The following is a 25,204-nucleotide window of genomic DNA, read 5'->3' as shown; positions in this document are numbered from 1 at the left end:
AACAGTCTCTCAGACCACAGTGCAATCAAGTTAGAACTCAGAATTCAAAAACTAACTCAGAACCGCAGAGCTTCATGGAAACTGAACAACTGGCTCTTGAATGTTGACTGGATAAACAATGAAATGAAGGCAGAAATAAAGATGTTCTTCGAAACTAACGAGAATGAAGACACAACATACCAGAATCTCTGGGACACGTTTAAAGCAGTGTCTCAAGGAAAATATATAGTAATAAATGCCCACAGGAGAAGCAAGGAAAGATCTAAAATCAACACCCTATCATCAAAATTGAAAGAGCTAGAGGAGTAAGACCATAAAAACTCAAAACCTAGCAGAAGACAAAAAATAACTAAGATCACAGTAGAACTGAAGGAGACAGAGACACAAAAAACCTTCAAAAAATCAATAAATCCAGGAGCTGGTTTTTCAAAAAGAGTAACAAATTAGATGACTAGCCAGATTAATAAAAAAGAAAAAAGAGAATAATCAAATAGATGCAATAAACAATAAAGGGGATATCACCACAGATTCCACAGAAATACAAACCATCATCAGAGATTATTACAAACATCTCTATGCACATAAACTAGTAAACCTGGAAGAAATGGATAAATTCCTGGACACTTGCATCCTTCCAAGCCTAAACCAGCAAGAAGCCAAAACCCTGAATAGACCAATAGCAAGGTCTGAAGTTGAGGCAGCAATTAAGAGCCTACCACCCAAATAAAGCCCAGGTCCAGACGGATACACAGCCGAATTCTACCAGACATACAAAGAGGAGCTGGTACCATTCCTTCTGAAACTATTCCAAACAATCCAAAAAGAGGGAATCTTTCCCAAATCATTTTATAGACCAACATCATCCTGATACCCAAAGCTGATGCAGGCTCAAAAAGAAAAGAAAGCTTCAGACCAATATCCATGATGAACATAGATGTAAAAATCTTCAATAAAATGCTGGCAAACCGATTGCAATGGCACATCAAAAAACTTATCCACCATGATCAAGTAGGTTTCATCCCGGGGATGCAAGGCTGGTTCAACATATGCAAGTCTATAAATGTAATTCGCCACATAAACAGAACCAAAGACAAAAACAACATGATTATCTCAATTGATGCAGAGAAGGCCTTTAACAAAATTCAACAGCCCTTTATGCTAAAAACTCTAAATAAACTAGGTATTAACGGAACATATCTCAAAATAATAAAAACTATTTATGACAAACAACAGCCAATAACATACTGAACGGGCAAAAACTGGAAGCATTCCCTTTGAAATCTGGCACTAGACAAGGATGCCACACACTTCTGAACAACCAGATCTTATGACAACTCTCCCATTATTACCAGAATAGCACCGTGGGAAAAATCTTCCCCCATCATCCAATCACCTCACCAGGCCCCACCTCCAACTTTAGGGATAACTAAACATGAGATTTGAGTGGGGACACAGAGCCAAACAATATCAGACTTCAATTTTCAAAAACCTTTGCTGTTTGCTATCAAACCGCATTGTATGCAACAGAGGAATATTTCGCAGAAGAAGACTAAAATAAATGTAGCATACTTAATTGCAGTCTTATTTTAAGAAACTGTCACAGCCACCTCAACCTTCAGCAACCACCACCTTGATCAGTCAGCAGCCATCGACATCAAGGCAAGATTCTCCAGAAGCAAAAATATTATGCCTCATTGAAGGCTCAGATGATCTCCAGCTTTTCTAGCAATAAAGTATTTTTTAATTAAGATATGTAAATTTCTTAGGCGTAATGTTAATGCACACTTAACATTATGGAGTTAAGTGTTAGCAATTTAATGTCTCTGCTATTAGTCTGTTTTCACACTACTTATAAGAACATTTCTGCTATTAGTCTGTTCTCACACTTACCTTAGCAACTCTGTGAAATAAGCTTTTCATATGTCCAATGTTTATTCCATAATGGCATATAGTATGGTATAAATATAAGTTTTATATGCACTGAAAAAAACAAAAATTGTGTGATTTACCATACTGCAATATTCAATTCATTCTGGTGGTCCGGAACCAAACCCACCACATTTCCTAAGTATGCCTGTGTCAAAGCCAGTTCTCATGTTTCTTTCATAACTCACTGTGAAGTAATTGTCTACTGAGCAAATGTTATTATTTTACATTAAATTTCTACAGCTTGTCTGTTTCATGAGTAAAAACGAAATGTAAAGAAGATGTCTGTTTTGACCTTAAGTGTACAATGACTATCACGATGTTTCATAGTCATAAAAATATTTTAACAATAATAGATACTCAACCCATATCTTTTTCTTTATTTTTATCCCACCTTAATAATGGAATGTTGCTATTGTTGATGAAAAAAAAAACAAACTTGTGAAATATTTGAAGAGGTTTATTCTGAGCCAAATTTGAGGATCATGGCCATAGGCACAGCCACAGGAGGTCCTGAGAACATGTGCCCAACCTGGCTGGGCTACAGTTTTGTTTTCTGCATTTTAGAGAGACAGAAGTTACAGGCAAAGACATAAATCAATGCATATAAAATATACATTGGTTTTGTCGGAAAGGTGGGACATCTTGGGAAGTGAGGCTCCCAGCCAGGTCATGAGCGAATTAAAAGATCTTCTGACTGACAACTGGTTGAAAGAGTTAAGCTATGCATGAAGAACTGAAATCAGTATAAATAAATACTTGAGTTAATATAAGGCAGGTTCTGGAAGCCAAGATTCTTATTACGTAGATGAAGCCTCCAGGTAGGATGCTTTGGATCAAACGGATGTTTAATGTCTCTTATCAGACCTAAAAATGTGTCAGACTCTCTGGAAAAGGCAGTTCTGGATGGAATATTAAATTGATAAGGAATGAAAATTCTCTACAGAATGTAAACTTCTCCCACAAGAAGACAGCTTTGCAGGGCCATTTCAAAATACGAAAAAGAAAATATATCTGAGGATAAAATATTCTGATTTCCTTCAGGGTTACCATCTGTCATGTGATGCTATAGTAAACTCTGGTTAGAATTTGCTATCATCTCATTGCTACAAAGAGTCTGTTTTGTTAATCTTATGATCTCTATTTTAATGTTAACACTGGCTAGCTATGCCTAAATTCCAAAAGGAGGAGAGTATAAGAAGGCATATCTGATCACTTTTCCTGTCATGGCCTAAACTAATTTTTTAGGTTTTCTTTCAGATCCCCTTGGACAAGAGGGAGGATCCATTCAGTCAGCTGAGGGGCTTAGAATTTTATTTTTGTTTTACAGCATTATATCCAGTCTATGTCTACTAGGGAAGAAAAAATCTTCAAGTAAGATAAAAGTAAAACAAAACAAAACATCCACTCCTCTAATGAGGTATCAGACAGGAGAAAAAATATCCCTATAATCTGGGGAGTCACTTCTAGATGAGAGATTAAATTGATAATGGAAAAGAGATGCTAATTGAATGAGCACCTTAAAAAAGCAACATATTGATTTCCTCTAATGTGGTCAGACAAGTGTTTATTTCTTTTTGTTTTGTTTTATTTTTCCTTAGCAACTCTGTAAGTTCAGCTTTTTCTATCACCATTGTTTACTTGAATAAATTAAAGATAATAAAGTTATACAAACTAGAATGCATTATTTAATTATACATACCTTGTCACAAAAATAATTGAATAATTTTAAGGTCTTACAACTAGTAAGCAAATTTAGAACACATATCTGTTTGATGTCAAACTTTGGCCCTGTCAACAAAATTATCTAATGATTCCTTAGGCAGATGAATGTGTTAGTTACTAGGTGAATTGTTTTTATGGATTCCTCTTTTCTCTACCTAAAAGAGTTTAAGGTTATTGGTTTGAATTAAGATTAGGATACTAGGGCTGATTTTGCCTATCTTCCAAGAGTATTTTAAATTTATGTAAGTCATTAAAAAGCTGCTTTTACATCTAAGAAAAGTTATCACAATTCTAGGATGACTCAAGTATTTCTCATAAAACTCTTGACTTCATAAAGAAAAATTTCTCCTCAGCATTATACTTCTGGCAGTGGTCATTTTTGTAGCTTGTAAACTTTAGAATTCTTTGTTTCATTAATACTTTGGTGAGAATTCTTTATATATGTGTGTGTGTGTGTGTGTGTGTATACACAATATATATATATAATTATACATATTCTATATGTGTGTGTGTGTATATATATATATATATATATATATATATATATATTTACACCTTAGGTTCTGGGGTACATGTGCAAATCATGCAGGATTGTTACATAGGTATATACATGGCAATGTGGTTTGCTGCCTCCATCCCTCTGTCACCTATGTCTGGCATTTCTCCCCATGTTATCCCTCCCCGACCTCCCTACCCCTAGCTGTCCCTCCCCTAGCCCCCAACAACAGACCCCAGTGTGTGATGCTCCCCTCCCTGTGTCCATGTGTTCTCACTGTTCAACATCCGCCTATAAGTGAGAATATGCGGTATTTGATTTTCTGTGCTTATGTCAGTTTGCTGAGAATGATGATTTCCAGATTCATCCTTGTCCCTACAGAGGACACGAACTCGTAATTTTTTATGGCTGCATAGCTTTCCATGGTGTATATGTGCCACGTTTTCCTTTTCCAGCCTATCATCAATGGGCATTTGGGTTGGATCCAGGTCTTTGCTATTGTAAACAGTGCCACAATGAACATCCGTGTGCACGTGTTTTTATAACAGAACAATTTATAATCCTTTGGATATATACACTGTAATGGGATTGCTGGGTCAAATGGAATTTCTATGTCTATGTCATTGAGGAATTGCCACACTGTCTTCCACAATGGTTGTACTAATTTACACTCCCAACAGTTTAACAGTGTTCGTTTTTCTCCACATCCTCTCCAGCATCTGTTGTATGCAGATTTTTTAATGATCATCATTCTAACTGGCATGAGATGGTATCTCAATATGGTACTGATTTGCATTTCTCTAACGACCAGTGATGATGAGCATTTTTCATATGTTTGTTGGCGTCACATATGTCTTCTTTTGAAAAGTGTCTGTTCATATCCTTCTCCCACTTTTGAATGGGTTTGTTTGTCTTTTTCTTGTAAATCTGTTTTAGTTCTTTGTAGATTCTGGACATTAGCCCTTTGTCAGATGGTTAGATTGCAAAAAATATTTTCCCATTCTGTTGGTTGCCAGTTCATGATGATTGTTTCTTTTGCTGTGCAGAAGCTCTGGAGTTTAATTAGATCCCATTTGTCTATTTTGGCTTTGGTTGCCAATGCTTTTGGTGTTCTAGTCATGAAGTCCTTGCCTATGCCTATGTCCTGAATGGTTTTGCCTAGGTTTTCTTCTTGGGTTTTTGTGGTATTAGGTCTTATGTTTAAGTCTTTAATCCATCTGGAGTTAATTTCAGAGTAAGGTGTCAGGAAGGGGTTCAGTTTCTGCTTTCTGCACATGGCTAGCCAGTTTTCCCAACACCAATTATTAAACAGGGACTCCTTTCCCCATTGCTTGTTTTTGTTAAGTTTGTCAAATATCAGATGGTTGTAGATGTGTGGCGTTGCCTCTGAAGCCTCTGCTCTGTTCCATTGGTCTATGTGTCTGTTTTAGTACCAGTACCGTGCTGTTTTGATTACTGTAGCCTTGTAGTATAGTTTGAAGTCAGGTAGCATGATGCCTCCAGCTTTGTTCTTTTTGCTTAGTATTGTCTTAGCTATGTGGGTTCTCTTTTGGTTCCATATGAAGTTTGAGCTGGTTTTTTCCAGTTCTGTGAAAAGGGTCACAGGTAGCTTGATGGGGATAGCATCGAATCTATAAATTACTTTGGGCATTATGGTCATTTTCACAATATTGATCCTTCCTAGCCATGAGCATGGAATGTTTTTCCATCTGTTTGTGTCCTCTCTTATTTCCTTGAGCAGTGGTTTGTAGTTCTCCTTGAAGAGGTCCTTTACGTTCCTTGTTAGTTGTATTCCTAGGTATTTTATTCTCTTGGTAGCAATTGTGAATGGCAGTTCATTCTTGATTTGGCTCTCTTTATGTCTGTTATTGGTGCATAGGAATGCTTGTGATTTCTGCACATTGATTTTGTATTCTGAGACTTTGCTGAATTGCTCATCAGTTTCAGGAGATTTGGGGCTGATATGATGGGGTCTTCTAAATATACAATCATGTCAACTTAATTTAGTTTAGCTACCCCAAATGAAACCGTCTTTGCAAAAATATCTAAGACAATTACTACAGTGAAAGAGACCTGACCTAAGTGACTCCATCTGGCTTCCAACCTACAAGTTGTCCTTGTTCATTCCTGGGCTTAGGCTGAACTAACTTTTGAAGGAGCTTAATAAGTGGTTTAGCTTTTAAACAAAAATGATAAGACTTTCTTCCCCCAAAAAAACTATCTGTGTCTGGGGACTGGACTGCCTTTGCAGGGCTAACAAATTAACCACAAGATTAGAATGTATGATTTTAGGAGTCATGTAGCTGGAGGTTGCAAGACTCTAAACCTGCCCAAATTGCTCCTGAGATAACATCACTATTGTAAAATATACGATCAGTGCTTGAGATATTTTGCAGACCCTGGACTGAATGGATCAGCTGGCACCACCGAGATAGATAAACTTAGTTATCTGGTCTTGTAGTCCCCACTCAGGAAGCAACTCAGCACAAAAGGACAGCTTTGACTCCTTATGATTACATCTTCCACCCAACCAATGAGAACTCCTAACTCACTGGACCCTATCCACGAAATTATCCTTAAAAACTCCAATCCCCAAATTCTCAGGCTGATTTGAGTAATAATAAAAATCCAGTTTTTCACACGGCTGGCTCTGCATGAATTACTCTTTCTCTGTTGCAATTCTCCTATCCTGACAAATCAGCTTATTCTAGGCAATAGGAAAGGTGAACTTATTAGATGTTTACACAAAGGCACTGCAAAGTCAAATCTGAAAGAAAGTCATCTTCTCTCAAGTTTTAGCTACCATGTTCCAAGGTAATCAGGCATTTCAAAAAAGTTAAATTGTCTTTCTTTACACTTTTAAATTCATATAATTGCATTGTATATATATATATATATATATATATATATATATATATACATATATATAAAATAAACCAAAGCCTTATATTCCTTCTTTAAATTTCAAACAGTTTCATCTTAGAATCTTCCTGTCAATTGCAGTCCTCTAAATATGAGAATATTACATGGAAAATTATCTGTAAAATTATAGCAACTTAAACATGTTAAATATGACTTTGACCATCACCACACCAAATATGGTTTTATATGTTAAATGAACAAGTGCATTGGTTATATAATAACTGTAAAAATAAAATGCACTACTCTAACACATGTGCCTATCTCATAAAGCATTATTCTTTAGCATTGACAGCTGATTAGTGTCATAGCTGTGAATATTTGGCAAAACAGTGGTTTAAGAATATAAGTTTTCAAATTCTTGTTGCAGAGTAGTAAAAACAGACCTGCATGGTAAAATTTCAAGCTAAGTCATGGACCACTTTTGCCAACGTGTTATTTTCTGTCTTTTTGATAGTAGCTATTTCAACTGCATGAGATGATACCTTATTGTGGCTTTCATTTGCATTTCCCAGATGATTATTGGTGGTAAGCATTTTTTAATGTACCTATTAGCCATTTGTATGTCTTTTTTTTTTTGAGAAATGTCTATCTGGATCTTTTGTCCATTTTTAAAATCAGATTGTTTTCCTGCTATTGAGTTTACAGTATATTTTTTATGTTACACTCTTATCTGATGTATTTTTAAAAATATTCTCTATTTAATAGCTTGGCTCTTTTCACTCTGTTCATTTTGCTGTGCAGATTTTTAATTTGATATAATCCCATCTATTTTTGCTTTTTTGTCCTAACAGCATTTATTGAAGAGACTGTCTTTTCTTATTGTGTATTCTTGACACCTTTGTTGAAAATTGGTTGACCACAAATGTATTGATTTATTCCTGAGCCTCTATTCTGTTTCATTGATTTATGTGTTTGTTTTTATGTCAGTACTATGCTGTTTTGATTATTATACTTTTTAAATATATTATGAAGTCAGGTTGTGTGATAGATTTAGCTTTGTTCTTTTTGCTCAAGATTTCTTTGTCTATTTAGGTTCTTTGGCAATCTCTCTAATAATTATTTAATTTTTAAAATTTGTATGAAAAAAGTCATTAGAATTTTGAAAGGAATCACATTGAAGTTGAATATCATTTTAGATAATATGGATGTCTTAACAACATTAATTCTTCCAACCTACAAGGATAGGATATCTTTCCATTTATTTCTGCCTTCTTCAATTTGTTTCATCAATGTTTCATAGTTTTATACGTACAGGTCTTTCACCTCCTTGGTTAAATGTATTCTAAGTTTTATTATTTTTTTCTGTAGCTATTGTAAATGTGATTGTTTTCATGATTTCATTTTTGGATAGTTCACTGTTAGTATATAGAAATGTTAATAATATTTAAATGTTGATTTTGAATCCTTCAACTTTACCTAAGTTCTCTTTTAGCTCTAATCATTTTTTTGGTAGAGTCTGTGTGTGTGTGTGTGTGTGTGTGTATGTGTGTGTGTGCATGTGTGCGTGCGTGTATGATTATGTCATCTGCATACTGAGACAATTTAACTTCTTCCATTACAATTTGGATATCTTTATTTATTTCTCTTGCCTAATTGCTCTGGCTAGGACTTCATATAGCACTTTGTTGACTAGAAGTGGAAAAAGGGAATCCTAGTTTTTTCCCTAATCTTCAAGGAAAAAATTTCAAATTTTTATCATTGAATATCTTAACTGTGGGTTTGTCATATGGCCTTTAATTGTGTTGAGGTAAATTCCTTCTATACGTTATCTGTTGAGAGTTTTTAATCATGACAGAATTTTGACATTTGTTAACAGATGCAGAAAACATTTAACAAAATTTTAGTTTGTTTTGTTAATATGATCTAACACATTTATTGATTTGTAAATATTGAATGATTTAAAAATCAGTAAATGTGATAAACCATAGGAATCATCTTTCCCTTCTGGAATAACTTCCACTCGATCCTCATGACTGATCCATTTAATGTGCTCTTGAATTCCATTTGCTAGAATTTTGTTGATAGTTTTTCACATCTATGTGCATGAAAGGTATTGACGTACAATTTTCTTTTCTTGTGGTGTTCTTATTTGGCTTTTGATATCAGGATAATACTGGCCCTATATAATCAGCTTTAAAATGCTTATTCTTTTCCAAGTTTTGGAAGAGTTTGAGAAGGATTTGTGCTAGTTTAATTATTTAAATGTTCAGTAGAATTCAGCAGCGAAGCAATCAGGTCTTTGGCTTGTCTTTGATGGGAGACCTTTTATTACTGATTCAATCACCTTAACTATTATTAGTCTGTTTATATTTCTTATTCCTTCATGATTTATTCTTGGTAGGTTTTATGTGTCTAGGAATGTATCCATTTGTTCTTCTAGGCTTTCCAATTTGTTGGCATTCAATTGTCCATAGTAGTTTCTTATAACCATTTGTATTTCTTTTGTATCAGTTGTAATGTCTCCTGTTTCATTTCTGATTTTATTTGCGTATTCTCTCTTCTTTTATTACCCAGCTGGAGATCTGTTAATTTTGTTTACCTTTTCAAAAAACAAATTCAGTTTTGTTGCCTGTTTTTGGTGTTTTTCTAGTATATTCTTCCTTTTTCAGGTCCTTGAGGGATAAAATTTGTGACATTTTCTTTCATTTTTTGGTATTTATTGCTATAAACTTCACTTTTATAACTACTTTTGTTGCTTGCTATAATAAATTTTGGTATGTTTTGTGTTTTCTCTTTCTCAAGATTTCTTTTAAGTTTTCTCTTGATTTCTTTTTTGACTCATTCATTTTTCAGGAGTATGTTTAATTTCTATGTTTTGTACATTTTCTGAAATCCTCCTGTATGGATTTCTACTTTCATATCATCGTGGTCAGAAAAGATACTTTATGTGATTTCAATCTCCTTACATTTGTTAAAACTATTTTTTGCAGCCTATCATATGCCCTATTCTGAAAAAAAGTCCTATTTGTGCTTGAGAAAAACAAGGATTTTGCATCTGTTGAATAAAATGTACTGTATGTCTCTTAGGTCCATTTGATCTCAAGTGTAGTTTAAGTATTTCCTTATTTATTTTCTGTCTGGATAATCTTTCTATTGCTCAAGTTAGGTTGTTGTGTTCCCTACTTTAGATCTATTAATATTTGCTTTATAAATTTAAGTGCTTCAATGTTGGATGCATATTTTCAATTGTTATATCCTTTTGACAAATTAATATCTTTGCCATTACATGATGACTTCCTTTGTCTCTTTACAATTTTTGACTTATAGTACAATTTTTCTGATATAAAGATAGCTATCTCTGCTCTCCTTTGGTTTCTAATTGTATGGAATATATTTTCCCATCCCTTAACTTTCAGTCTAAGTGTGTTTTTAAAGACAATGTGACCTTCTTATAAATGTCTAGTTAGATACTGTTTTTAATGCATTCATTCACTCTGTGTCTTTTGATTGAGCAATTAAATCTATTTACATTGAAGGCAATTTTTGCTAGGTAAGAACTTACCTTTGCCATTTTAATTACTGTTTGGTTGTTTTATAGATTGTTCCTTTCTCTCTTGCTTTCTTTCTGGGTGAGTAATTTCCTCCAGTAGCATGCTTTGATTCCTTACTTGTAATCTTTTATGTATCTACTACATGTTCTTGCTTTGTGGTTACCATATGGCTTAAATAAAACATTGTAGAGTTATTTCAGCAATTTGATAATCCAGCATTCCAGCTTTTGGGAAAATCTTCCCCCAAAGTATTTCTGATGTGACTTAAGTTTCATGTGTTTTATGTGCTTTTATTTCTATTCTGGCCTCAGCTAAATCTTGTGGGGCCACCACTGTGGCCACTTGGTTTTATAGTCCATGGCCAGCATCAACTGTGAAAGGAGCCATAACTACAATGAGCCAGGATGTTATGTCCCTAGGAGAAGCAGCCTTAAACCATTATCTACACTAAAATATTTTACATCACGTACACCTTGGTGGCTTCCATTTTTTTTCCCCTTGTAGAATTAAGCTTCATTTGCTTTCATTGCTTGCATAAAAACATGTCATTTATTAGTTATTATTCTTTCCTTATCTCATTTCTTTATTTATTGAAATTTTCTCTACCTCCTATATATGCTACTTGCACCCAAAGCTTTCTTAGTGTCTGTTTCTGGAAGAACCCTAAATAGGATACATATTTGGCTAGGTGATCTCAATGGCCATATCCAAAACACTTTGTAAATGGCCTGAATATCTCAAGATAATATGTCTGATAATCAAAGTCCATAAGTTTTATCAGTTTGCCTGACTTAAAATAATCCTCTACAAATTGTTTTTGTATTAATTTGCCTAGAGAACTATACCAATATGTGTTTGAAAAACAAAAAGTAATAAAGCCTGTAATCTTCATATTTGGAAAAGACAATGGAAATTTAGACTTTAACCAAGCATCCTAGCTGTGTGTCCGCTGCCTTCTTGATTGGCCAATTGCTGCTATTTATCCCCTCCATTACACTTACCTTCAGTAACTTAAACTTTTAATACTGTTTTCTGTCCTACTTCTTTTAGTTGGAAAAATACTTATAAAATATTAATTCCTTAAATTCTTTTTTTTTTGCATTATAGGTTTTGGGGTGCATGTGAAGAACATGCAAGATTGTTGCATAGGTACACACATGGCAGCATGATTTGCTGCCTTCCTCCCCTTCACCTATATCTAGCATTTCTCCCCAAGCTATCTCTCCTCAACTCCCCACTTCCCATTGTTCCCCCCCATTTCCCCCCTACAGACCCCAGTGTGTGATGCTCCCCTTCCTGTGTCCATGTGTTCTCATTGTTCAACACCCACCTATGAGTGAGAACATGCGGTGTTTGATTTTCTGTTCTTGTGTCAGTTTGCTGAGAATGATGGTTTCCAGGTTCATCCATGTCCCTACAAAGTATATGAACTCATCGTTTTTGATGGCTGCATAATATTCCATGGCGTATATGTGCCACATTTTCCCTATCCAATCTATCATCAATGGGCATTTGGGTTGGTTCCAGGTCTTTGCTATTGTAAATAGTGCTGCAATGAACATTCATGTGCATGTGTCCTTATAGTAGAACGATTTATAATCCTGGATATATACCCAGTAATGGGATTGCTGGGTCAAGTGGAATTTCCATGTCTAGGTCCTTGAGGAATCGCCGCACTGTCTTCCAAAATGGTAGTACTAATTTACACTCCCACCAACAGTGTAAAAGTGTTCCCATTTCTCCACATCCTCTCCAGCATCTGTTGTCTCCAGATTTTTTAATGATCACCATTCTGACTGGGGTAAGGTCGTATCTCAATGTAGTTTTGATCTGCATTTCTCTAATGACCAGTGATGATGAGCATTTTTTCATATGTTTGTTGGTCTCATGTATGTCTTCTTTCGTAAAGTGTCTGTTCATAGACTTCTTCAAGGAGAACTACAAGTCACTGCTCAACAAAATAAGAGAGGACACAAACAGATGGAAAAACATTCCATGTTCATGGTTAGGAAGAATCAATATTGTGAAAATGGCCATACTGTCCAAAGTAATTTACAGATTCAACGCTATCCCCATCAAGCTACCAATGACCTTCTTCATGGAACTGGAAAAAAACACCTTAAACTTCATATGGAACCAAAAGAGAGCCCACATAGCCAAGTCAATTCTAAGCAAAAAGAACAAAGTGGGAGGCATCACACTACTGGACTTCAAACTATACTACAAGGCTACAGTAATCAAAACAGCATGGTACTGGTACTAAAACAGACATATAGACCAATGGAACAGAACAGAGGCCTCAGAGGCAACACAACATATCTACAACTATCCGATCTTTGACAAACCTGACAAAAACAAGCAATGGGAAAAGGAGTCCCTGTTTAATAAATGGTGTTGGGAAAATGGGCTAGCCATGTGCAGAAAGCAGAAACTGGACCCCTTCTTGACACCTTACACTAAAATTAACTCCAGATGGATTAAAGACTTAAACATAAGACCTAACACCATAAAAACCCTAGAAGAAAATCTAGGCAAAACCATTCAGGACATAGGCATAGGCAAGGACTTCATGACCAAAACACCAAAAGCATTGGCAACAGAAACCAAAATAGACAAAGGGGACCTAATCAAACTCCACAGCTTCTGCACGACTACAGAAATAGTCATTAGAGTGAATAGGCAACCAACAGAATGGGAAAAAATTTTTGCAGTCTACCCATCTGACAAAGGGCTAATATCCAGAATTTACAAAGAATTAAAACAGATTTACAAGAAAAAAACAAGCCCATTCAAGTGGGCAAAGTATATGAACAGACACTTTACAAAACAATTCCTTAAATTCTTAAAGTTCACCTGCAATGCTGATAATTAAAAGCTCTCTATATTTAATAATACTGTCAATTTTAAGATTTTGCTTAATACTGTGATAGGCATATATTTTTCATCTCATATCTATTTTAAAAAGGTTATAATTATATTTCATTTTGCCTATTAGGTAAGAGGCTCAAATAAATTAAGTAGTATTTCCTCAAACCACCTGGCTATTAAGTGATAGAGTCAATTTTCAAACTGAAACATACATAATTCTAAAGCCTAGAGTATTTTTTATTGTATTACACCTCTTCTTCCTAAAAGTGAATATACTCATGCACATATAAACAAAGTCAAGAATAACATGTAACATTTCATTGTAGGTACTTGTATCTTTGAAAGTTTTTATGAGTGCACTCCACTGAAGGGATTTCCCAGTTTTCTTTGTCAAAAATTCATTTTTTATAAAATATGTTTACTCGGGCCACTTATTTAACTTCTGTAGAGCTCAAAAAATATAACAAAATAGAGGGTAAAATACTACCCAATCAATGCTATCATTCTAAAGATCCCAATGAAATAGTAAACCTAAAGGACTTAACTTGATTGCTAAAGCACAATATATCATCCAAACTAGAAAAGTTTATTTATAATGTGAATAAAATATTCTTTAATGGTAAATCACAGCAGCTTTGAAAAGACAGGGAGAGTGCGCCATAAAACTAAGTAGCTCTATTTCCAGAATATGGAATAATAATCGCCTGTTACCCTTGCTTAAGAAAATTTAAACTTTCTTGGCAATATTTCAGAAATTCTTTCATCAATGTCTTTGATGTGATAGGTCATATGCTGATTCTGTGGGAACAACATTCCCTTGGGATATCCCTTGGGATACACAAACCCTCAGAGAATAGTGTATTATAAATAAATTGAAACATTTGAGCCAATTAAAACTAGAAACTAAAATAGTATTCATGACATTGCATGAAACAAAGAAGTGTTTTTAAGGCTAGATCTACTCCACACTTTTGCTAAGAATCACTTTGGTACTGGTGGCAAATACAGAAAGAATTAATGACGGCTTTTTGGTGATGTACGGACACTGAAATTATAACCATAGAATAAGCATAAATAAAGTGAAAATGTCCAGTTACAAAATTGTTCTTCCATGGTAGAATTTGGGGAAGTATTTTTAGAAAATCAAACCTGACCTCAAATAGAAAATGGTTTAGAGAAGGCATTGTATTTTTTATCTTATGTTTTGGAAACATTACAACGGTACATAAATTTAGTTAAACTTTGCATCTGTCTAAATTTTCAGAGAACTGTCCTGTCAGATTCTATTCATTCTCCCAACATGAACACTGAATTGGTGATAACTTATCATCTGGAAAGCAAGTGACACATTAGTTTTCCCAGAGTCACTGATAGATTGAAGGTGAATGTAACATGAGTAGGTTGAACCAGCAAGCATTTCATCTCTGAGTATTCAGTATTATGATTGAATTGTTGTCTTGCATCTCATCGATTCAGCAGATTTTGATGATAATATAAGGTCACGGATGGTTGGTTTTTTTGGTTAACTCAACTAAGTTAGTATGTGGCAAATATCACAGTGCAGTACAATGTAACATCAGGTCAAAAAGGCCAGCTCTATTTATTGCATAAGAGAGGAGGGTGCTTCCAAACTCTTACACAAAGATTCCCTAAAAAATACTTGCTGGGAAGTCTGCAACAGGGAGAAAGTTTTCAGTCTCATTTCTCTCAGGGCTTTAAGTGTGTACATGGAGAAGAATGAATAAGTAGAGTTAAGAGTTGTTCTCTCATTTCTAGATGATCACAATAAGTAAATAATTTTATTTCTTCTACTAGAAAAAAGGAGGGGGTGGGATAGGGTAAGAATAAGGTATGGAGAAGTAAAACCAAAAGGAAGAGATAGGTTGCTCTGAGGTTGAATCAAGGCATCCCAAACCTACATAAATCCCCTCCTCAATTCCATGATTTCTAGCATTGTTGTATATTAGTTAAATTAATTAGACACTAAAAGAGTATCAAAGGGACAATAACCAGACCATATAGAAATACAGAACTGCAGCAGCAACCAACCCAAAAGCCAAAACACAACCTTTGAAGAAATCCACATCAAATGAACAAAACTTAGTAACTGTCAACTTCCCTAAATTTGTTCCCCTACTTCTAACTTACAACTAGGCAAATATGTTCCCCTCAACAATTATGTATCATTGCTGCATCCAATTAGCCAGACTCCCAACTTCACCATGCAAAATCCTCCCACGAGTGCATTCATGAAGCCTCCCTTTTTTTCCCCACTATGAACTTTTGCAATTCCCCTGCCTGCCATTGAGTTCCTGCTGAGTGATCATGGCTGACACCATTGCTAATCAAACTCTGAATAAATATCCTTTGCTTCCATTTACTCCTACATTTGTAAGAGTATTGTAAGGAGTATTTAATTATTTCTGCAACTTTCATTTTGGTGATACTCATTTTTACAGTACTTTTGCTGAAAGGTATCCTTGACTGTAGCTATCAATACAATTTTACCAGGGACTAAGCTTCACTGTAAAAGAACATGAAATTTCATTAATTCATTTGGAAACAAACTAAGGTTTGCAAAGTTTTACTTTGGAATTTTATGTCCTACTGCCAGTTACTATGATAATTCTTTAATACTCAAGACCTGTCTAGTAGATATTACTTACTTACTCCGTTTTGTGGAACTGAGGAATCCTAAGTAACTTTACTGTGATTGGCTTGGTATGTTTAAAAAAGTTGGTATTTGGCAGAGCTAACATTTGAAATCACTTCAAACTGATGCTAGAGCCCAGGGCTAAATTACTTAAGAAGCCAATATAGCACAGTGATTAGGAGATAAATTCTGTAGGCCTGTGTTGAGTTTCCTAGTTGTAGATACTTGCACAAGTCGATCTCCCTCTTTTTACCTCATTTTTCTTATCTGTAAAGTGGGAATAAAATAATTTCTACCATATAGGAAGGTTGTACTAATTAACTTATCATATATAAAGCACTTAGAATAGTGTGAGAATGTAGAAACTACTCAGTATTGGCAATTGTGAAGTGGAGGGAGGAGAAATCTGAAGGGGACAGTGAGTAGAGCAAGAGGAAATAATATTCTACTTTTATTGTCCTCTCATGGGTTAAGTTTTTACCTCTTGGTACTAGTTGTATCCCCAATACAAAAAAGTGAATAGCATTTTTGAAACATCTTAGAAACAAGATTATATTCATGGTAGGAAAGCTAGCAGTATTCTTAATAAGGCTCACTTTTGATTTTTGTTTCATGCACTGGTCCTAGTGCTTCCACTATCCTTGATTACTGTCTTCAGTGTTGTTTCTATGGAACAACTGTTATGAAGTCTATTACAAAAGCTGAAGATGCATCTTCTTCAACTCTCTTCCAGATACAGGGAATTTCTTCAGTTTTTCCTAGGGGAACGCTGATGGGATCTGGGACATTACCCAGCACAGATACAATAGTTCTTTGTATTCTTAAACTGTTTGTTAAAAGGGTAGAAGAAAGGCTGTGCTTTTTATCCTAGTCTTCCAAATCAATCCCCCCATGTGTATTCTACTACATTGCATACCAGCTAGGTGAACGTTTAGAGGCATCCACGCCAACACACTGCTGTGGTTCAGATTCTGCACAAATTAATTTCTCTCAATTTAAAGTAAGAATATTTGAGCTTCAAAGAAATAATCAAAGAAAATAATTTTTCAAAATGTGTTTTATTTCAAAATCCCTCTGTGTTTCAAGAGCATCAGTGTGAAGAAACAATAACAAAAATATTCTTTATTTTGTTATTTCTTGTCATATTTGGGAAATTTGCTCTTTTATCTTTCTTTCTGTCTTAATATCATATCAGATGAACCTCAGAGATTTCCCTTTACAAGTAATGAAAGCTTTAAAATGTCTTTAAAGAAACAAATGAAAAATGTATAATTCAGAAGCATGTTTTAAATATTAATCTAAAACCCTCCTTAGTGTCTTGTCAGCAGATGTTTTAAGAGGATACAGTCAATAAATTTGCTCATGAGTAATATCAGGTATTTCATAGTTTTTCTGTGACAAGTTCTGACAATAGTTGTTACCCTGGCAACTGAAAATTAGAACAGTAGCAATCAATTAGTTTTATCTCAAGTGATCAAAATTGAAGTAAATTGTGAGTAGACAGGAAGCCACCTCACTGTATATTTAGGCTTACTAGAAAAGGGAAGGAATTGGAGAATTAAGTTTTGATAATGCTGCTTGCTTGCTTTGTGACTTTAAAGGAAATATTTAAACTTCTCCATTTTAAATGAGGAAAAGTAATAATTAACTTGAAATAGTTTTTATAATTATAGGATATAAAGAACTCATTATGCTCATATGCCAAACATGTCATCTAAGAACACATTACGGCCATTCTCATATTTATCATCATCTTCATTATCAACTTTGATTCTCGGAATGTCCAGAGTTGGGTTGACAACTCTAACTACTAAGACACATCTGATTCTAGTGTGAAAGGAAAATAAAATCTTGAGATCCCAAACTCACTATGCACAAAGTAAAAGTTGAGCCTGGAAACTGAGTCTCTCTTTCTCTCTCTTTCTTTCTCTCTCTCTCTCTCTCTCTCTCTCCCTCTCTCTCACACACACACACACACACACACACACACACACACACACACACACAAACTTTTTGTTCTCCAACAGATATCCCCCCAGGTGGACTCTATCACCCTGACAATGTAAATTAACAGTTTGACTTCATGGATATGGGACAATAGGAGACTATAAATCATCCCACTGCCCACCCCAAGATGAATACATATTTGCCTTCTTCGTCTACTCTGTTTACCTTATCTTAGGTGAAGTGCAGATTTACTGAGCACAAGATGAACAACTAATTGACTGTTCCTCTACCCCTCCTTTCCACACACGTGTGGATTCCGTGAATGACAATCAAAGCCTCAAAAGAATGTAATCACTAGCTTCATTTGTCTACCCCTCCCTGCCTTTTTCTTCTCCCTACTTCCCCTCCTTCCTACATGCATTTTCCTCTTTATATATAAAAGCCTTCAAAATCCTTTTTGAAAAAGGGTGCGCTATGCATTCTATATGGGCTGCATCTTCTTTTTTTACTGGACATTTTGCAACCTCAACCTTGGCAAATAAACCTCTAAAGTGATTGAGACCTATCTCAGACATTACTTTTGGTTTATCATAGTTAGACTAGAGAATTAAAAATCTCTGAAGGAAGTATACTTTTGTAATTTGCATTACAGAAATCTACTCAGAGAAAAGGACTTAACATTTATCAAGGTTTCTTTGTCAGGAAGTGACATGAGGAGGTGTCATAATGTACTTTGGTAGACTTTAGCTCTCCCGATAGCTTAATATCTGTCAGCTCTCAAAATAAATATACAATCAAGGGTGATAAAAAGAAAAACTTCAGCCAAATTAAATTTAAAGAAGTTTAATTGAGCAATGAACGATTTGCATATCAGGCAGCCCCCAGAATCACAGCAGATTCACAGAGACTCCAGAGCAGCCATGTGGTGGAGGAAGATTTACAGACAAAAAAAGGGAAATGATGTACAGAAATCGGCAGTGAGGTACAGAAACAGCTGGATTGGTTACAGGTTGGCATTTGCCTTATTTGAACACAGCTGGAACACTTAGCAGTCTGTGAGTGGCTGAAGTATGTCCGCTGGGGGTGGCCAAGACTCAGTTATTGTTACAGGCACATACTCCTAAGTTAGGTTTACAATCTTGTCTGAGTGTTAAGCTAGGTTACAGTTCATCCACACGGACTCAAATATAGAAATACAGAGTCCTTCTCAGGCCATATTTAGTTTACTTTAACAAGGGTATAACAGGAATTCTAAGAAAAACAATGCACCGCCCATCTTCTAATCAGATTGATTTTGACACATCTCACACATTCAGAAACTTAGACTCCATTGTGCCAGGTACTAGATATCCATTCACATTATTTAATTTAATCCTCATAACACTTCCATAAGTAGATAATACTCTTTAGAAGAGAAAATTACATTCAAAGTTAGTAACTAGCTTTCCAAGAGCTATCAAGCTATAAGGGGTTAGATAATGACAACTGATTAAACCAATCAAGATAAGTGCCATGGTTAGAATGTGTTCCCCAAAAGTTTTTGTGTTAGAAATTTGTTTGCTCTTTTGGCAGTGTTAAGACATGGGGTCTCTGGGGGGTAACAGACTCATGAAATTTCTACCTTCATGAATAATTAGGTGTGAGTTAGTTATCTTGGGAGTTTGGCTCCTTTTTCCTCTCTATCTCCTGCTCTTGCTTTCACCTTTCACCCCTCAGCCACGGATGACCCTTGTCAGATGCCAATATCTTGCTGTTAGATTTCTCATCTTCCAGAATTGTAAACCAAATAAACTATCATTTATAAGTTACCCAGTCTGTGGTATTCTGTTATAGCAGCAGAAGATGGACGAAGACAATAAGCAAAAACTGTGTTTTAGTTGTAGAGCTATGTGCATGCCACAATTATAACAGAATATTAGATTTTCAGTGAGGCCATCAAAAAGTCTAAATAACAATGAATTGTAGATCATAGGCTACAATGAAAGTTTTCTAGAGCCAATATGAAAACTCAGAAACCTTCGTTAACATGTATTCAATTATTGTTATGTGCTGGGCATTGCTAAGTGTTTCAAAGACATTAATTAAATACTTTTCACAAACACTCTGTGAATATTGTCATCTCCTACTTTATTCACGAGTAAAATGAAGCAGAAAAAGAAACTTGCCCAAGAGAACACAGCTAGTGAGAGACGAAGCTAGATTTGAAAACAGATGTTTGAATTCATCCTGCAACCTTATCTACCATGCAATGTTACCTCCAAACATCTCCCTGCTGCATAGAACAATGGTTTGCCTTAGGGGATGAGATATGAAAATGTTCATAGTTTCAGCTATTTAGTGAGTGGTACTTTAAACATCTGCACAATTTATTAATTTGAGCTTTCCTAGATAGTTAGGACAAACAAAAATTATCCATCCAAAATATGATATATAAGGAACAATGTTTCTTTGCAAGAGCTTCTATTAGAAGAGATCTGAACTTCTATAACAGTTAATCAATGACTAAAGTTTAGGCCAATTTGAACGAGCAAACCCAACCCATCACATCTAACCAATGCCCTGGTCACTGATATTCCAGTTAGGGCTTACTGATGCTGCCCTGTTGCAATAGATTTGGCATTATTTTCCTCTGTCCCTTTTTCCTTCATAGCACATAAAGACACAGGCATGCATATGCATACATTAACATATAATGTTTGTTATTCTAAAATTATTATAGTTTATGTTACCTTTTATAAACAATTTTATAAATAATTGATTTTAAAAATCATTTTTAGAAGTAAATTAATGGTCCATAGTTTTGTTAAAATAAAAAATGTATCTTATTTTGGTCTAGGTTCCTGGCTTCCAAAACCTTTGGAAATTTCTTATTTTTTTGTGAATGATAACGGTCTTTTGTCTAAGAAGCTCCTTTTGACCACAAATGAATTTATACTACTTAGGTGGCTCAAGAGCGGCCTTTAGATCAGTTTAAGGGATGGGCTGGCCACACTAGAAAGGACAAGCACATGACTAAAAGACTAGAACTTTCAGCCTCATCTCACTTCCATTCTCACCTCTGAGAAGGGAGAGGAATGAAAACTGAGCTCAATAACTTGAGGAATCACATAGTAAGAACTCAGTAAAACTCTGGCCATCCAAAGCTCAAAGAGCTTTCCTGTTAGTAAACACATCAATGTGCAGAGAGGGTGATATACTCTGACTCCATGGAGAGAAGGCACAGAAGCTAATCTGGAATCCTCCCAGTCCTTAGCCTATGTGTGTCTTTAAGTTGGCTATTTCTTAGTTTTATCCTTTATAATAAAACTGGAATTGTCAGCATAGAGCTTTCCTGAGTTCTGTGAGTCATTCTAACATATTATTGAAACTGATGGTATCATGAGACCTTATGAATTTATAGCTGGTATGTCAGGCATGCGAGTGCCCTAAGACTTGCAACTGGTTCCTGAAGTGAGGGTAGTCTTGTAGAGGACTGAGCTCTTAAACCTATGGAGCGTGATGCTAACTCGGGGTTGTTAGTGTCAGAACTGAATTAAGTAACAGGACACTCAGTGTCAGAACCTTGTCAAAGCGTTGGTCAATAACAACATAATGATATGAAACTCAATGACAGTCTCCACCAAAATAAGTTTAAACTTGAGAAAATGTGACAAAAGGAGAATATTTGAATTAGGCTACTCAAAAAGACAAAACAAAGTTGTTCTGGAGGAAAGCATTTGCTTACAATTGAAACTTTTTTACACCTAAGAAATGTGACTCTACTTAGTCATCAATTTTATTCACCAGACTTGAAATGAACCATGATTGTTTCCAAAATGAAATTTGTATTTTAAATGTAAAATTGTGCTATCTTTGAGAAAATTCCAAATATTTTAGAAAATTCAAAATAATGTCTCAGGGAAAGGAGTTTAGGAACAGAAATGAATCTCCTGAGCACCTCAAAGTCAGCAGAAAATGCATCTTGGATCATTAACTACTCACAGATAATGAGAACAAAGCCACAGTCACTGCATTCAAGTGCTCTTTGCAGCTACTGGGGTCATGCTGGCATAGGCATGGCATATGGAGAGGTCGTGTGTCTTAGTGGAGGTAATGGAGGTGAAGGGTTGACAATGAGTTCATTTAATCTCAATATAATCTAGTTCACTGCACTTTAAAAAAAAATCTCCCTCCAATCTTAAAGTCCTAAATCTAAATTACACAAACAAGTATACAAGTAGAGGAAGGACATGAGCGCTTACTCAGTTGCTGAGAAAGTAGTATCGTGTAACTCTGGAAAGTACTCAGGCCACAGAAGAAGATGTGGTAACAAGTCACTGCCATTTATTGGTAGTGAAATGTATGCTAAAATTCTAAAACCTCCAATTTCTAATTGATGGTAACAATGGCTCATTCCCATAATCCCAACACTTTGGAAAGCTGAGGAGGGGGGACTGCGTGAACTCATGAGTTTGAGACCAACTCAAGCAACATAGCGAGATCTCATCTCTACAAAAAAATTTTAAAATTAGCCAGGCATGATGGTCCACTCCTGCAGTCCCAGCTACTCAGGAGGCTGAGGCTGAACAATCACTCGAGCCCAGGAGGTTGAGGCTGCAGTGAACCATGATTATGCCACTGTACTCCAGCCTAGGCAACAGGGCAAGATCTCGTCTCAAAAATTTTTAATTGATAAAATGAGGGAAAACATACCTCACATGGCTTTAGGAGAATCAAATGTAAGAAGCTCAAAAAAATGGTCTGTAAGATGCAAAGCTCTCTACACAATTTTGGCATTTGTTATTTTTTAATCCTCTTAACCACAAAATATTTTATGTTGTACCTATCAGATATAGTCAGGTAATAATTAATACACTTTCCAAATCTAAAATAAATATATCATCAATTTTGTACCAATTTTCAAGGAAAGAAAGTGAAAATTAAAAAAAAAAAAAACAGAAATGAGGACAAATATATTCCACCACTTCTGAAAATCTGACATCACTTTTATGTAACAAGAAAAAATATTAAAACTATTTTAATCATTAAAGGAATAGTAAACATAATATAAAAAGTAATGTCATCTTATTCAAAATTGCACAGTTTTTAAAGTGTGAATGTTATCTCAGTCACTATATTTGTACCACATCAGTAATCCAGAATCAAAATTTATAAATACCTATAAAAAAGAAACACTTTGAAGAATAAATTAGGTTAGAAAGTCAAAGAAATAAATTTCATCACTACCTTTGTTAGTTTTGATAACATTTAATTTATTTCTACCCAATTATTTAACTAAAATATGAGATAATCAACCATGGTCAAATGGATTAAATCTATTAAATCTTTAAAATTATGTGATATTTCGAATTTGTTTCTACAATCTAGATAATCACAAGGTTAGTATAATTGATGTATTTATTCTCCTGTTTTATTAAAAACATAACATTTTATCATTTTAACTCAAAAGGTGCATTCATGTCCATTTGATCCTTGAAATCAAGCCATTTTACTCCAAAATGATATCTGTCTAAATGTATGTGAGAATTTAGTTCAAGGAAGAAAAACACAATGGCCAGGAATACAAAATTGGGGTTCTGACTTTTCACTAAATATGGTTGTTTATTTTAAATTCTTAACTATGGACCCCAGTCTCAGCCAATCTGAATAAGTAAACTATTGGGTATCACCAGGATCCTGTGCATTTCTGAAAATGAGTAAGTGTACCCTCATCACTCACTTTGGAAACAAAACTCAAAATGCACATCGTAGCGGATTGGAAGAGTCTTCTGTACACATAAATAATGCAAGCATCTACACATCACTTTGCCTTCTGCTGAGTTTGATTTACGGTGCTTTTTTCTCAAGCTCTCAATACAATGGCTAAAGGGAATCCTAAAATGCTCAGAGGGCTACACTTCTGATTAGACTCTTAACCTTCTGCCTAGGATCTGATGGATAACTTGACATTTTAAAAGTACCCTTTCAGTTCACATTACTTGAAGCAAGACATTCAAGGCCAGAGAAAATGAAAATAGATCCCACTTCTCTCTCAGATTCAGTATTGCAAAGACTGTATGTTTCTCTCCCTTCTAGAAATAAATGATTAATGACGGTCTCAGCACAAAAGAGAAAGGAAAAATGTTAGCGAATGTAATTCTCTATGACAATGTTTGAATCAGCTGCAGCATCTCAAGGGAGCTGGTAAAAGCATGTTTGAACACCTGCTGCTATTTTTCAATTGTTTTAGGGGGGCAAATTAGAGTCAGAGCAATCCATAAAACTATTCTCACCGCGGCTAATCCATAGGCATTTGCAAACAGTCAACATCAGCAGCTCATATTTTCATGTTAGCGCAGTAGCTAAAAGCACACATAGCCTCCAGGGTTACTACTACTGTTAACTGTGTTGCTAAAATTGTTCAGCAACAAATAAGAAGAGGAAATTATAAAGTAAATCAATATAAAATAAAGTAAGATGCTATAAAGCAGAAAGTTTCTGTAACTTAAAAGCTGATCTATGAACAAACAGCAAATTCTCAAAAGTTAATATGTTAACAATGATATTAATAAAACAAAACAATCTGACCTGGCCCACTGAAACACTGCAGGATTTTGATTAACATAGGAACCCAAAGCCTCTTCAGAATAATGTGAAATAAAAAAGCTCTTTCACAACTAACATGTTACAGAGATAAAATTCAAATTTAGGTTCTCTGATTGCAATGTCAAAATTTAACTACCACAGCAATTTCCTTTCATCCAGGTATTAAAGAGATCACAGGATGATCATATTTAAAGCACTAGAATTAGACAAAGGGCACAGCAGAGACAGGAATTCTCAGAAATTCAAAGAAATCTAGAAGTCACTGCAAGGGAAGACAATGAATCCAAAGTGGACACAGCATAATGACAGATGGTAGCTTTCCAGTTCAAAAACTAGATGAAATGAATCCAAAATAGAGGCTATAGTTGTTGATTCTAGGACAGGTTGGTATCCCATCTGGGCCACATCTTTTGCTGGATAAGATACTAATCCCAAGGCTGCTATTGGAGTCCAAGCAGGTAGGGCAGAATGTGGGTTGAGATGAGCAGTGATAACACCATAGTAGTGCTGGAAGATGAGCTTCATAGAAACAAAGGCAGAACCTGACAAAAGGCGATTGCTACTTAATGAAAATAATGTCTCTAGAGGCAG

The sequence above is a fragment of the Cebus imitator genome, unplaced genomic scaffold (assembly GCF_001604975.1).
Source record: "Cebus imitator isolate Cc_AM_T3 unplaced genomic scaffold, Cebus_imitator-1.0 Scaffold113, whole genome shotgun sequence".
NCBI lineage: Eukaryota > Metazoa > Chordata > Mammalia > Primates > Cebidae > Cebus > Cebus imitator.
Note: the sequence above shows the minus strand (reverse complement) of the source record.